This window comes from Cynoglossus semilaevis, chromosome 1 (genome assembly GCF_000523025.1).
Source record: "Cynoglossus semilaevis isolate Cse_v1.0 chromosome 1, Cse_v1.0, whole genome shotgun sequence".
Taxonomy (NCBI): domain Eukaryota; kingdom Metazoa; phylum Chordata; class Actinopteri; order Pleuronectiformes; family Cynoglossidae; genus Cynoglossus; species Cynoglossus semilaevis.
This window is the reverse complement of record NC_024307.1, coordinates 19,622,058-19,634,322: the sequence shown is the minus strand read 5'-3', so window position 1 is coordinate 19,634,322 and position 12,265 is coordinate 19,622,058. Positions and strand designations below refer to the sequence as shown.

General features: G+C 39.1%; 1 protein-coding gene across 1 annotated transcript in view; it reads left to right on the top strand.

The window, feature by feature from the left end:
* Positions 1-2,249: 2,249 nt before the first annotated feature.
* Positions 2,250-12,265, top strand: part of LOC103383789 (leucine-rich repeat and fibronectin type-III domain-containing protein 2) — a 45,580-nt gene continuing 35,564 nt past the window's right edge. Inside the window, 1 exon segment of the mRNA XM_025060453.1 lies at positions 2,250-2,639. The gene's annotated coding sequence lies outside the window, so the exon portion shown is untranslated.

Here is a 12,265-nt window from a genome sequence, read left to right as displayed (position 1 = left end):
AAAATGCAGCGTGTCAAGGCGTCGGACTCTAAACTCCTTCATTTTTAACTACCACTTACTCACGACTTTTTTTGAATGACAACCTTTTTACCTAGCACACCGTTGTACTGTTTGAATAAAAAGGAAATTGCCGAAGTAGTTCTTTCTTCTCTTGTTACCTGATTTAACATTTTAAAATAATCTGTGTTTAAAGGTCACAGGAAAAATATTTAAGATAAGATGGTATTCATTTTCTCAGAAATGTGTGCCATCGAAGGTGACTTGTACTAAATCTTTATCCTGCTAACAGACAAGGGCTGGGTACAAATGAACTGCCAACAGCCATCTCTTTGTCTTGTCTTTAAATTGTAATAAAACATCTGTTGTAGATCTGTTGTAGTTTTTCTCAGGCTAAAGAAGTGCGTATTTTCTGTAGCTTAGATACATGATGGCAGATGTCTGATTTCAAAAGGTCCTAACCCTGACACCTATAGGCTGATAGTGGAATCTTTACCGCTGTTTTCAGCATAATAAACACACCTGCACCCATCTGAGTGCCGAGGCTGCACTCTGTCCCTAGACAATGATACATTAGAGATACAGTGTGAGGGCGCTTATAGAAAATTAGACTTCAAAGAAGTAACTGAGACAGCAGCTGTCCAGTGGGGTTCATTTTATCAGGATAAAAACGTTTCCAAGAGTGCTCTGTAAATTATGTATTTCCATGTGAGTCGATCGCACCGACAGTGTTGTGAAATAATTGGTGCAGCACGTAGCCCCAGGTGAATTTGTTCAATGGCTGGGTGATAGTTGCTGCAGGCACCTGTCTGGAGGACCTGCTGAAGGGGTTTGCTAAGTCTAAGTCTAAGTCGCTGCCCCGAAAAACTGTAGTAGCATCTTCATAACATGAAATAACGGGCGACATTGTGATGATAAGAAATAGGAAAAATATTCAATTAGTCTCACCTAAAATGAAACCTTTAAGTTCTAAACAAGTGAATATGTCAACCGCGTGTCAGATTTTGGTTAAAAATGAAAGAAGGAAAGCAGTGTGCAGTGTCTGGAGGTACAGACGCGTGTCAGACATATAAATCCACCCATCTAGGGCAATGTTTGTTTTTGTTTGTAATTGACTCCAACTTCTACAACAGTTTTCCTGCTACATTTGTCAGAAGAGACAACCATTCTGGCTAAAAAACATCCGGACGATTAGCCAAGGATCAGGACAAATAGATAAATGTGTTTATGGTAATTAAGCAGGTTGTTGTGGTTTAGAGGAATTTGATTACCGTAGTGTTCATAAAAAACAACAGACGTGGTTTGGAATTTTTCTTTCATTTGTCTTTACAACGTTGCCAGATCAGAAACTTTAAATCTCATTTACTTTACAAACTGTTGTTTGTAGCAAAACAACTTAAAATATCGAACCTTTGCTGAACTGCAGTAACTTAAGCAATAAACACATTTTCTTATGAGAAAACAGGTTGATTTACTGTCACACTGGAACACACCCACACAGTCCCTTCATTACACAACCGCTGTTTCCCTCCGTCACTGTCAAAGGTGTGGGGTCACAAATATTGTAATTAAATTCCACTCAAGTTTGTTGAACCTTAGCGGCGTGGTTGAGATGTAGGCGTCGGTCTCCGTTCGTAATAAAAACAGAGGGAGAAGAAAGTGTCTCACACGTGTGGTCAGTGACTACCTTTACTATTCCTTCTGCACATGTTTTTTTTTTTTTTTGGAACCTGCGATTGACTGTTCTTCAATTTGATTGAGAGCCAGACCTCCAGAGAACGCTGCAGAGACTCATGTGAGAAGACTGGCCTGTTCCTCAGTGAAAACCACCTGGAATACGCAGGAGTTCGGGATAAGCCATTCAAAACACATCTACAGAGATACCTCTCCTATCACGGTAGTTGCGTTCCAAGACCCACCACAAATTTATTTTCTTTATTTTTCAATAATGGAAAGAGCTCTGTGTTCTCTTTTTGGTTCTTTTGAATGCAAAAACTATCATAAATGTGGTTATTTTGACAACTGTGTCCTGAATTGCGAAGGGCTAAAGCTCGTAGCACCGCTGTGTCCTTATCTCTCCAGGTGACATGTTACATCGCTACAGCAACTCTTCACATGACTCATCATCAGTTTTGTAAGCAACAAAAATATGCTAAATAATTCCAATTGCAAGCAAAACCATCATCACTATTTTATGTTTGTTTATTCATTATTTGCTTGTTTGTTTTGAAGTCTTTCCCACGATTCATTATTCGCTTGTTTGTTTTGAAGTCTTTCCCACGTGGGATAACTAAACAGCGCTGTCCGTGCTCATATCTGTACAACCACTATCTTTTATTCCCTTCTCATTTTCTATTTTCCTGTTGTTCATTTATCCACTGTAAATACTGATGTATTTCACCCAGTTCCATTGTCTTCAATGTGAAATAATAGCAGGCCACTGAATTAGCACGGGAAGAAGTTCTTCGCTCCGTTTTCCCTCTCCCTCATTCTCTGGATGTTATGTTTTCCGGCAGGTGAAAGAGTAAACAGATGAACTGGAGGACCTCTCTCCGCACACAAACTTCACCTCGCAACATTCATCAGTGGGAGGAGGAAAAGAAAGACTTTGAATTGTTTGTTGCCTGCAGGAAGAATCCAAGGTCAGTGTACACACAGACAGACTCAAGTGCACAAGAGCACAGACAATCAGAACCAAAGTTGTTATCCCGTTGATTGAAGAGAAAAACAAATGTGAATGCTAAGTAAGCTAAAGTGGGGGTTCTTTTATTATAGAGCTGAGATAAACAACCCGTGTAATCCTTCATTTGTTGTTTTGTTAAAAAACAAAGATGTTTCATAAAGATATATAGAAATATTTTGAAGGGTCCCCGGCGCTTTGCTAACGATTCATCCTTTTAATTGCCTATTTTCTCCTGCTGGCCTTTGATTTGGTTATTCAATGGTTCGTGGATAAAAACAACTAATCAACACTTCTGAGGAAAGATTGGGCTGTCCTTTTTCACTGAAGTCCACACAGTGGGGAGAATTAAAATTTAATTGCCTCCCTATAGATTGCTGCCTCACTGAAACTGGGTTAATTGCACCAGGAAAGAGAGGCACTTCAGAGTCCATCAGAAAGCTGCCAAACACACGGCCACTGCAGGTTTTGGTGCGAAGGTATAAAACGAAGGCGACAGTCGTTCATGTTCAACTGTTTTGACATGTTATTGCTTTAGTGTCCTGACAACATCACTGTATGTTCTCCATGTAATTCCCTGCTGTAACTAATGTGCCAGCTTCATAGCAGGAGGTACATGAATCTGTTTTTTATTAATTTCTTTCCTTCAATCTTCTTTCTTCCTTCCGTCTGTCCGTTCTGTTGCTTTGGTGTGAGGCTGTTACCTGTGTTTTTTGTTGTTTATTTGTGAAGAATGTCTAACATCATTCCGAACAAATTTCACAAACAGCACCTTTGTTTACATTCATCAGTCGTACAGCATATGTGTTTTTTAACAAAAACACATCATCAACATATATCAATATATAAATGACATGGAAATTTATAAACCGTTCTTCAGTCTCCTGAGTATGAATCTGTGTGGCTCATCAGAGGCTGCTGATTCAAACCTGCCCACAGACCACATTCAGGCTGCTGCAGCGCCGCACATTTCCCTACTGTGAATATCCCCGTCGTGGGACCAATAGGACTTCTTAATCTGAACTGGCGTTGTCGTTGGAGAACTCTGTCTTCTCTGTAGAGTTCTGGGAAATGTCGTCTGTTCCAGGTCACATCCTGCTTTATCTTGACTAAAGACCAGCAGCAGAGAAATCAGAAGTGAGTCTCTGTGTGTGTGTGTGTGTGTGTGTGTGCAGTGATCGTTAAGTCATCCCTGGGAAACAACTTTGTCCAGGTGAACAATATACTGAGTGAATGTGCCTGGTGGGAGCCATGTTGTCACTAGGCTGAGTGAGCCTCCTGTGTACTGTGTACTGTGTACTGTGTACTTCTGTATGAAATGGACGCCTTTTATGTGATATTTGAAAATACATATAACTTCTGTTTTATCACAGATTTATGAAATACCTACAATATTATGATATTTCTTCTCTATGAAGGGAAAAGGCTCCTGTGTACAGGATGACTCTACCTTAGAGACGTCCAATAATATCCACCGACCGATAATATCAACAATATTAGCATAATTATGTAATATCTGTAAGAATCTTTATCTTTTTTTTTCTCGGATATTGAAAACCCGTTCTAAAAATAGTTGAATCCTCCTGACTGACATTCAGGTCCCTCAGTGCTCTGAAGAACTTTAATTGAAACCCAAGTGCAGTAACTCGTTCTAAACTCCTTTACTGCTCTCAACCCAGCTTCTCCAAAAACACCTTTTCCTCTTCTCACACTCTCTCCTCCCTAATACACACACACACACACTACACCTCCTCACCCCCTCCCTTACCCGTAACTGTTAACTCCTTCATAACAAATGAACACAAAACACGATGAACACCAAGCAACCCTCTAGTCACTAGATGGCAGCATTGGAGCTCATTTTATTGATATATATAATGATAGATAGCTCGACACTTTATTAACCCCTCAAGAGTTCCATGTGGGAGATTTAGGGTATTGTATGCAGAATGCTGGTGCCAACAACTCAAACAGAGGTTTGTACAGATACATAAACATTACCTGGAGCTCAGTAGTATTTCAGTTTGGGGAAACAGGGCGGAACCATGGCTTTGACCTATGACCTTAGTGAGCAGGCGGCCGCACCATATCAGTATCGGTTAATATCGGAGTTGAAAATTAAGTATTTGGACAATATTGGAATTTATTCTCCTTTATTTCAATTTATAACTCTCATTTTAAAAAAGTGCATTTTGATTTTCTCATTATTCTGTGTGTATAAAATACACAGCACTGAAGCTCAGACAAACAGGATGATGCCTGCTCATGCAGTTTTATTGCAGTGCAAGGCCGTTCTGCTCTCCACTCCCCCCTGTGTCGAGGTGCAGGGAGTGGATGGCAGCCTGTGAACTGGCTGACCACACCATGGCTAAGATTTGCGCAGATATCCTCCTGACCTGGCACTGGATATCGGTGGCAGTTGTCCAGGGTTCAGGAAATCAGCATGAAACCCCCGCTGTGTTGGGCCAGTTTATTTCTGCGGAGAAGGTCAAAGCCCAAATGGCCCAAAATAAGCTGTCTGCATACATTTGAATGTGTTTGTGGGCATTTTTCACAAAGATGATGTGGGTGTAGATGATTAATGTATGTGATGAAGGGACACTGGTTTGGTTTTAAAGGTTGCAAAACATATATGTATGTACATATATGTACAAATATATACATATATTTATATAAATGTTTATATACAGTATATATATTTAGAGGGAGAGAGAGAGAGAGAGAGGTGTGAAGACTGCTGTAAGCCCATGTGCTGTGTGATCGCTGCGGTAAAAGCATAAATGAATATGCATTGAGGCTAAAGAGAAGACAGACAGGCTTTGAATGAGCTGTTTTGCACAAACATGCATTAGAACCACTTTCATGGCCCTACATGGACTCATGCTATTTGTTTAATGGTTAGGTTAGGTGTCGTTTTGAATGAACCATGGTCCAAAATGACACTCAAATGTCAAAAAGAAAATAAAAAATGTTTTTTTCCCTGGTGGCCTTCAGCCACGTTGAAGTGTCCTGTATTTTCAGACTCCATTGTCGTAACAGTAGAGCAGTCTGAGATGAAAAAAGACTTTGATAACTCAGAACGAAATCATGGAAACCTTTTCATTGGAACTGTTGAAAAGGGCTAATTGAAATGACTGTGAAGCGTGTATGGCTCAATGTAATGTATTGAACTGCAACAGACAGTTCAGCTGCTGGACACCAAGGATGTGAAAGTAGACTTGGACACACAGATGGACACATGGATGAAGGGTTGTATAATGTCAGCATGTAAATGGATGATAACAGTATGACTGGGCTCATGACTCAAAATACACCGATAAAGGTTATGATGCAATAGTGATGTAATGTTTCTCTGCATCTTTTCATCGTAAGTTAGCAATGATATTCCTAATGGAGATCTGTGTTAGAAATCTGATAGGCTGTGGCTTGGATTTCAAAGAACGTCAACTCAAACTACAATATGTTGCTTGATATTTTACACTGAGAAACATCATTCTTCAATTGATGCCTTTTCACAGAGTTAAACAAGATTTTTTTTAACAATTTTACATTGTTGTTTAAGATGCAAACCGTTGCTCAATGTTCATGGTAACTTGGACTTCGGAAATCTGCAAAGAGCTTACAGACCAGCTTACAGGGAGTGCAAAGAGCTTACAGACCAGCTTACAGCCTTTTATTATTGAAAAAATGTTTAGAATCAACCAGATCAAGGTGCATTCTTTTTTTAATTATAAAAATGTAGATAAACAAGCTGAGGGGAAATAGTATCTCAGAACAGCATGTGCGAAATTCCCCAGAGTTTATTCTCATTTCATATATTCAGAGATGTCCCTGCAGCAGGGTCGGACAGTCTTCCCATTGTATGATACTGAAGTGGAGCTCAGGAAAAACAAGATGAAGAAGAAATACTTAATTAATTATCCAAAGAATGTATTCCTTCATTATTCTTTTGCGAAGGTTGATAAAACACCCTGTTGTTTCATTCAACCACAGACACATTGACATTAGGGTTGATCAAAGTAAGAGCTTAACAGAACTCTCTGAGCAATTGTTTCTCTTTGTATTAATAATTACATCTGTCAAAATGAATGAATGAAATAATTGGCAAAGATTAATCCTGCTTTAAGTTAGAATGATTCAACCATCTATCCACTTATTGTTGCTCTAACACATAGTCAATGAACATGTTGTTCTTAGCACACACTGCGGGAGCTTTAAACACCATCTCAACACCCAGCGTGTTTGCGGAGGCTTCAACATCCTGTCAGTCCAGGTTCACTGATCACAGAGCAGTAAGTACGTCTACGGCTGACGGGCTGATTGAGGCAGTCCAACGCTGCCAATTAAAAGAATACATAATTATAGTTTTGATGCAGCTTTGATGATTGGATCATTTAAAATGACAAATAAATACAGGTGTGAAACACAAACATATACCTGCTGATATTTGCCTGTTGGTCTGTTCCACCACTGAACGGAATAAAGTTGGATTAATTATGTAGGATAACAATCATGATTCAATCATGATAACAATCATGAACATTAGTAATCCACAGCTGCTGTGTGTAAAAACATTTAAATCTATTGTCAGTCTTCATCCATCCATTGTCAACCACTTCATCAGTCAGCTCTCCAGACCATCGCACGGCCACATTTAGACCGCAGGTCAATGTCCCATCAACCTAATCCCCTACTGAGCATGTTTTTGGGCTGTGAGACAAGACTGGAGTACCTGGAGAGAACCCAAACACAGACAAACTCCATTCAGGGAATCAAGACTTTCTGTAGAAGAAAGATCAACTGGGTAGTAAACTTGGACACCATCGTTTGTCTCCCTGTGGCCCTGAATCATCAGCCCGATCAATAATTATTGGCAGTGTGTTTAGTGGTCATTGTCCTGCTGTAATAATTCTTTGTATTTGTTAGACGTAGGAGGCTTTAACTGTTGACTGAACTCTGAAATATTTAAATGAAAACGCAGGCACATATTGAAATGATCTGACTCCGTGCAAGGCATCGATATCCCTAACTCGATATAAATTCTTTTCACCCTCTGTCCGAATTCTTTCCGTCTGTATTTATCAAATGTAGAGCTCGGTACGTTTGGCCTTGTGTATGACCTGTAACAACCTCTTCTGTTGGTCTGCACAGCAGCTTGTGTTACTAGGTGATGTGGTACTTATTACAGGGCTGTTATATGGTCATTAAATCAAAAATAACCCTGACCCGTTGTTTTATTAACGACTGAGAAGACATCCATTGAAAAAGACTTTCTGTGGTGTAGACAGTTCTGTGCTGTTGACGACGATACAGATGAAGGAAGAACCCGGTCCTAACTGAAGCTCAGTTGTCCCTTGTGCAACCAGAAAAAGGTTAAGGTTAAACTTTATAGATCCGCACTGGGGAAATGATTACTCCTGAACAGACAATTCATGAGGAAAAGCCTCATGGAAATGAAGCCGATAGTGTAGAAGAGTAGATCAATGAAGGATACAAACTAATAAATCTTAACAATTGTTAGATGACTTAACAAAGACGACACGTTTTCTCTGCCCTATTTAATTTCCTTTCTCTGCTGCTGAAAGAGATGGTTTCCACTCTATGTCCGAGGTCCATCTGTGCTCACAGCTTAGTAATGTAAAGTTTCTGAGACAATTCAATGGGTTGTACCAGCAGAGACTGTGTGTGATGTTTCTGAAGGAAAATGGAGTTTAATCCTGCTTTGAATTACCATGATTACTATTGGCATCCATCCATCCATCCATCCATCCATCCATCCATCCAGATTATTGTCACATGGGCTTAAAATGAGAAATAAAGTCTGCTACTCATGCAGCCATGTCAACATTTCTGTTTTTTCAGATGACTAAATTGATTTAACTAGATGTATAATATGAAATACATATTACTTATATAAACTAGATATCCTTTTAATATACATGATATGTTATGGTACTTTGATGACGTGTCTGTAGCTGTATGGCATATTCAGTACTTGAATTGTTATTCATTTAGTCCAAGACATTTCCTGTGAAACTAGAATGACATCTAACTCTTTTTTTTAAACGAAATCCAGACTGAGCAGCTCTTCAGTAGTGAATCGCTGTAGGGTCAGTCTTGAATCTTTATATGACGTTGTAAATATCACGGAATAACATGTTAATTTATGAATCACGTTATTTATTCATTACATGTTGCTGCTTTGTGTTTTAAACAGCCAGTATATGACAAAACATGATATAATAGTTACACCATTATGGGACTTACTGTATTTACCTGTGACTGCATTTCTCTTTAGTTAAAGGACAGACAGCATAAAGTAAAGATATAGAAAAGAAAGTGATAGGAAGAAAATCTGTATTAAACAGGAATTTATCATTTATACCATAAATCTTTTTAACACCATAAATTCATTTTTGGTCACTTTGTCAGACACTGGTGCAGCAGAGTGTTAATGAAATTGTGGAATTGTGTGATTCTAACAGTCCTGGGTGTGCTTTTCAGATGCTAAGATAAATGCTAGTATACAGGGAAAAAGTTTCTGATATTTTTTTTAAAAAGAACTCAGCTTAGGTAACTTTGTGGGAGATGCTGTAAAAGAGACACTGGTTGTAAGACTATTAATATTTTTAATTGGATGAATTAATGATCTAATAAGCATAATTGATGTCCCTGATTTATAAAGGTATTTGAGCATTTTATTAGATTATTATTATTATAGCTTTAACTAAATAAACTTAATTAAAGCTCTAATTTTCCATTGTTCCATTGTTTTATTAACAGGAGTTTCTGCTAGAGGGAGTTTAATAAGCGATTATAACAAAGAGGCCTCACAGTGACAGTGGATGTTGGAATCACTAAAAGCTACAACCTGAAAAACAAATATATGCATGCGTAATGGAAATAAAATTAAATGGGTTTTTTTTCAAAAAAAAAAAGCTCTTCACAAGCAGTGCTTTGATGGAAATGCAGCAGTGAAACAGCCCACTTCAGCTGCAGCAGCCATTGAATTGCAAATGGGACAATATTGATCTGTAATGAGGCGAACAATTACCTCGAATCGCTTCAAATAAATCATTATATTGCCACTGGGAAAAGTCTTAGCAAGTATAACAAAAAAAACAGTGAGACTATGGTGAAGTTATGAGACGTGAAAATGACCCGAAGAACGGCGACAAGGCCGTTGGTTTTTCAAAGATGTGAGAACTGTAAGTCAACACAGTACACATGTAAACGTGTTGATGTTCCTGTACCAGTGGTTGTTAGGATGTTCCAGAGTTCACCAAGACGTGGCCTGAGCTCCTGTTGGCTCATTAGCACTTTTGCTTTTGTTTCTATCACTTAGATAAATAACTGGAGTGTTTCTTCTGATTTTTTTTTTTTTTACCTTAAGCAACTCTCCTTGTTACCACGTTGTAAAAGCTTCTTTAACGGTACGCAGAATTACTTCTGATTTTTTTCCTGAACATTTGCTTTAATTCCTCTTTAGTTAAATTCCAAATTGAATTAACAGCTTCAGGGTAAGTAACAAGCAGACAACCTCTGTTCCGCAATGTGTTCCACAGTATGTGACAAGAGGAGGTCTGGTGAGCTATGCTAGCATGTAGCTTCTAGTTAGGTAATTTAGCCGAACACACAATACGGACTTTGTGGGTTACTGTAAAAAAAAAAAAAAAAAACTTTGAAATGCAATAGAGTCAAAGTCTTACAAAATAGTAGGACTTGAGTAAAGTACAGATACATTTATATGTTACTTAAATACAGGAACGATTACATCTATTTCTCTCTTCTATATGCTTCATATATTCCTCCTGAGTGTGTAGGCCTTTTGAATTACCGTCTGTATAAAATGAAATCTCATTCTATCTCTGCTATACGTATGCAGAGGAGCGACAATAAAAGTGAAGCTGAGTTGAGCTGTATTCCTGAGATTGATGTTCCAGCTCACATAAAGACCCGCTGACTGAACACCTGTACAAAAGCACAGTTTAACTTAGTATGACTGGGAAGGAAAAGGAGACGGATGGTCACAGGTTTAACAGGTCATATCACCTGACTACAGACAGTTGACTAGTGACTCCAGATGTTATAGTATCAACCCCCGATTGATGGGAGCTCAAGTCTAAAATATACATTGACTCCCTGTAAATGCTACATGATACCACTTTTTCACGACTCAAGTCTAAAATATACAAAATGCTACATGATACCACTTTTTCACGCCCGATTCTGATAGTGTAACTTCTGTAGTATCTGCCGATACCTTCTTTTCTCCTCTACCAGACTGCGGGTTGCCAATGCTGAAGTGATAGTCCCCCTGTTTACAGCATGTCCAGAAAGGTTAAGTTGAGCTACGAGATGAGGTATCAGATCGGACGGGCTTTCGTTTTTGTTTTTTTTTATCGATCCTGGAATTTTGATCGATATCGAATCGATTCCAATCCTGAGTATCGGATCCAATCATCTCTACAGTATAATTAATTGAGTACAAACCAGTACATATTTCCTTGTTAAAGAAAAAGAAACCAGAATGATAGCAGTGCACCAAGGTCTAATGAGCTATTGTAATGATTCCAATGATATTAAAGTATAATCAAACAGGCAGTGAGTTGACAGACGTGTTCCTGCTGGAGAACACTGGCCCTACATGCAAATGTGAGGCAACCTTCTCATGTGCTACTTCAAAGTCACTCAACTCCATGTTGAGGCTAAATATAGAGCTGCCCCACTTTTCTCCATCCACGTCTCTCTGGGGTGTTGGTGTTATTTTTGCGCAGCAGCAGCATCTTGTTATTTCCCTCAGCAGCTGCTTTGCAGCGTTCTGCAAACAGAATGCAGCAGATTGTCAACAAACATGACAGTGTCATCAAAAAGGGGAAGCCAGTAACTCGGTCATGTCTCTCCGACTGACAGGAAATAGCAGAAAGTTAAAGAGATGAGACACAGACAGAGGAGAGCTGTGTGGAACAGATGCTGAGATGGGAGTTGGCTCTAAGTTGTATTGACAAGTGAATGTGTTCAGCAAATACACAACAACTTACTGCTCAGCCCAGGTAGATCATATATGACTATGACTATAAAACGTACTTCTTTAGCCGGTCTCATTGTGAGAATGTAATATTAGCTTGACCATATAGATTCAGTTTTAACGCCCAGGTCTGATATAGTCTCATTTAGACACCAGTATTTGCTCAGTGGATGTTAGAAAGTTCTTCAGCCTGTAGGGCTGCTGCATGGACTCAGTCATATTGATCTGACAAGCAGCTTAATCTGTTCACCTCCAACAACTTCATAACAATAAAATGTACGCATCAATAACAAACTTGATTTGACTTGGTAAAGTCATGGTATTGCAGTGGCACAGCAGCTGACGCCCCACTGACCTGCAGAGGAAGGGAACATGAATTAGGTCAGTCATCATGTGCCAGGGACGAGGAGTAGGGAAGGATGAGCTGCAGTTGGATTTTAGTCATTACAATCTGACATGGGAACTTTGTTATGGATGTGAATTATGGAAGTACAGAAACAGACCTGCAGAGAGTCACTCTGTCTAGGAGAAGGGATGGATGGATGGATGGATGGATGGAT